This window comes from Pteropus alecto, unplaced genomic scaffold (genome assembly GCF_000325575.1).
Source record: "Pteropus alecto unplaced genomic scaffold, ASM32557v1 scaffold80, whole genome shotgun sequence".
Lineage (NCBI taxonomy): Eukaryota > Metazoa > Chordata > Mammalia > Chiroptera > Pteropodidae > Pteropus > Pteropus alecto.
This window is the reverse complement of record NW_006430460.1, coordinates 2,719,097-2,723,058: the sequence shown is the minus strand read 5'-3', so window position 1 is coordinate 2,723,058 and position 3,962 is coordinate 2,719,097. Positions and strand designations below refer to the sequence as shown.

At 46.7% G+C, this 3,962-nt stretch overlaps 1 pseudogene; it reads left to right on the top strand.

Moving 5' to 3' along the window:
• Nucleotides 1-3,550: 3,550 nt before the first annotated feature.
• Nucleotides 3,551-3,668, top strand: LOC112480115 (annotated as a pseudogene).
• The last annotated feature ends 294 nt before the right edge of the window (nucleotides 3,669-3,962 follow it).

Here is a 3,962-nt window from a genome sequence, read left to right as displayed (position 1 = left end):
CGATGAAGTCAGTTTAGTGGGATGTTATCTGAGTTTTTATTTTTTAATGAAATAAAATAGAAACAGTGCATTATGCATAGTGAGGATGAGGACTGCTTCGTGAAACCTTTTTCAGTGATACATGTATACATCTAAGAAGTCTGAAACTTTATTTCTACTTTGGTCGCCAAAGTTTGGAAAACGCTGCTCCGAATAATGTGCGATCTTCGTTTCATCTCTCTTAAACCTTTTCGTTTGAAATGCCCTGTTCAGTATGAGCCTTTGTTGGAAACCAACTCAAATCCTGTTGGGAGAGAGAAAGTTGAAGGAGGAAGGGGCGGGGTAGGGGACGAAGCTCACGCCAAACCCTTTTCAATCTAGATAGGATCATGAAGCTTATTTCTCGGCCTCCAACCACCCCTTCCGGGCTGTGCTTTGTGAAGCTGGGGCTGAGCTGTGACTGAAAACGACGCGTCTCCCTGGACAGCCGGCTACTGGTTCAGATTTGCCACCCAGCTGAAGGCGAGGAGATCATCTGATTCAGCCTGCGCTTCCTGTTCCCTGTGGTGACGCTGGGCCACGCTGCTTCTGATAGCCGCAGCTTATTCCGTCTATTCCAGTTTGCAGGTTTTCCAGAATCAGCACCTTTTCAAAGACACGGACAGTCTCACAAGACCCACTGGCCAGCAGCCCCCTCAGCTCTCTGAGTCTCAGATCCAGGGGGCGCCTCTCCCGCGTCTCTAAGTGTCCATGTCCTCCAGGGCCTGTTCCTTCCAACACCCCAGCCTTGGGGGTGGTAGCTGGGTTTTGTAGTCACTGACTCGAGGATACTTTAGCGTTTCTTTCTTACCTCCTTGGTTTTTCAGTGTCTGATTCTTCTCCCTGTTGAGGTAACTGGCTTTGTTTCTGTTTTCTGACTAGCTCTTGGGCTGGCGGGGCAATTCAATGTGCTTTGAGGAGAAGGATGGGTCATTAAGGGCAGAAATTACAGGATTTATATAGTTTTTCAGCTCCAAATCCTTCACTGAGCATCAATTCTTGGCTCCTTGGAGACCCCACGTAGACTGTTAGTGACCAGCTGAGAGAAAAAGCATTCCATTTACCCACGTGAAAACATCTGACTACTTAGCTTATCCATTTAAGGGCTAAGCTTTGGGATCCCTATAGAAAAAGATAGTGCGTTTTTGTCCCCATAGGACACGTTGTTAAGGAATGACATGGAGGAAAATCTGTCGTTAATGGAAAACATTACGTTATACAAAGTTCACATTCTGTTTTACATCGGAAGCTTAGGAAACATGCTATTTCTTATGTGAGGTTTATTTTTTAAACCCTGGATGTATACATACACGTATATACACACACATTCATTTCACATGTTGTTTTACAATAAATTTATGGGGGGAAATGCAGCATATTTAGAAAAACATCCTCATATGTAGCCACCCCATGAATCACGGAACATCGGGGCTGTCCATCCTCTCTTCCCAGACTATCCCAGACCTGTGTGGTCCCTGCTTCCTGGTGCCATGGTTTCTCCTTCCGCATCCTCGCTTCCCCACCAGGTGTGTCGCCAGGTGTGTTGCCCCAGCCTAGCCGTCTCGCTCTCTCTAGCGCCATCTTCCCCAGGCCAGAGGTCTTTCTCACATGTGAACGTGATCACGCCTCTCTGTTCCCTAAAACTGTTCAGCAGCCTCCGAAAGGCCTGAGGGGTCAAGTCCAAATCCCCCAGCCTGGACTCTCAGGTGCCCCCCGTTCTCTGAGCCCACAGGTGTACGTGCAGGTGCGGAAAACCACTGCCCTGGCTCTAAAAGATGTTCTCTTGTCTCTGACGGGAGGGGCCCGCAAGCTACCCCTGCCCGCCTTCTTCTCTTCCTTCATCCTTATGTGAACATTTACCGAGGAAGAGCTGTGCTAGGCTCTGGACCAGGCCCCAGGTCCTCTACTCAGTCAGTTCTCCAGGAACCTTCCCGAACTTCCACAGTGTCCCTCTATAGTATCTAAGACGCACCCCTCCCCCAATACATCATGCATCTTTGTGTGGTCCCCGCCCACATGGAACCTAGGCTGGGCCTGTGACACTTTAGCCAGGAACCCGCAGCAAAACTGCTGCTGTCCATCCAGTTCTGGGCCTAACACTTAGGAAGACCGACAGGTCCCACCTGCGTGCTTCGGGGACCACCGGGTCAAAACCCCAACCGCCTTGCTGAAAAGACGACACCTGAAGAGGCTCCAAAAACACATGGAGGAGGAGAAAGAAATCCACCAGCCCAGGGGCTCGGATGAGCCTCCGTAAAACTCCAGCATTGCGAGTAAAAGGGGATTGAGTATTCACAAAAGCGGTGGGAAGCAAGCCACCGCTAGGCTTTTGGCATCAAGCTCATGTCACTATGGTTGGAATACAGAGGTCTAGAAACCGCTGATACTGCCACAGCCACCCCCCTCCCCCCGCCCTCCAAAATGATGGCCATCAGTGGAACGTGGAGTTTGGCCATGCAAATACATCTGCTGGAACCAGTCAGCCACAACTATCACTAGAAGAATGACCTCTGCCTGCTCTCTGTCTTCCAGAGATTGCATGAACACACCTCGCTGGCAGGCTCTTACCTGCATCCGGAAGTCTTGCTGCAAAGACTTCCGGAAAATATAGATTTTAGCCTTCCAGCTCATGCTAAGCAGAGGAGACTCTCGATGGACTTAGAAATGGGTGTGAGGGCCAATCAACGAACGTGGCGTGTTTCTGTATCCCTTCCCCTAATGCGTTGATGCCCTAGTAAGTAAAAAGTCTCACGGAAGCTTGTTGAATGAATTAATGAAAATACACGTTAACTAGCTTATCATTCGGTCTAGCCTAGCCTATAATTATGGGCTTAGTATGGCCCCCTTCCTGCTTTAGATGCTGGGAAGGTGAAGGTGAATAGAGAGTGAAAATATGTGGTCTGTATCTTCCTCACTCTCATGAAAGTCAATAGGCAAATACAAAATCCATTTCAGATGTTAAACTTTTCAACCCGTTTTGCAAATATAACCAATTTCTCCCAAAGTAAGGAGGTTGCTTTTTCAAGGCCAGCCCTGTAGCTGATTCTGGAAAGTATGCACGAAGCATGCTTAAAGAAAATAAGTCAACCACAAAGCCTGTCTTCTTGAAAATAGTCACGACGAAGGCCATATTGACAGGGAAACTCTGTGGCTTCACCTTGAACTTTTTTTAACCTTGGAGGTTAAATAAAATCACTTCACCCAAGATATCACTTACAGAGCCACATAGCTGTCAGTTTCTGAGTGATAAAGAGAAGGGAGACAGAGACAAGAAATAGGAACTCAAGTGTCCAGATTTCTTTGCTTAGTTCAGGCATTGTCAACCTCGTTCTCTTCAGCACTTTTAAAGGGCAGGTGTTAGATGGGTTCCCACGCAATGCTGATGAAGTATCAGGAAAGTCCTCATCCATCCCATTATCCCTGTCTACTGCATCCTGAATTTCTGAGAGAGTTGCGTGCCCATAGGGCTCCTGTGCAGGTCAAGCCCATCCCCCACACGATTAGCGTAGCTGTGCATAAAAACAAGACTAGCATCTATGGCCATGCCATCCTGAAGTGCCCGATCTAGTCTGATCTCAGAAGCTAAGCAGGGTCAGGCCTGAATAGTACTTGGATGGGAGACCACCTAGGAAGACCAGGTGCTGTAGGTGTTTAAAAAAAAAAAAAAGACTAGAATTTTCTTTTAATTAATTGATCTTAATTGGTGATTTCTTTGTTTGGAATTTTTTAGGTTCTTCTGAATTTTTATATTTTGATGATGGGAGTGTATGTACTAAGTCAAAAGTTAACAGTAAACTTTCTAAAATGTTATCGATGATTATGAACAGAGGAATTACAGACGATTTTTCCATTTTTTCTTATGTGCGCCTTTCTTTACGTTGAGAAAAACATGGGCATGATTTAAAAGACCATTGACTAAATCGTCACTTTTCCTGCAGAAGGTG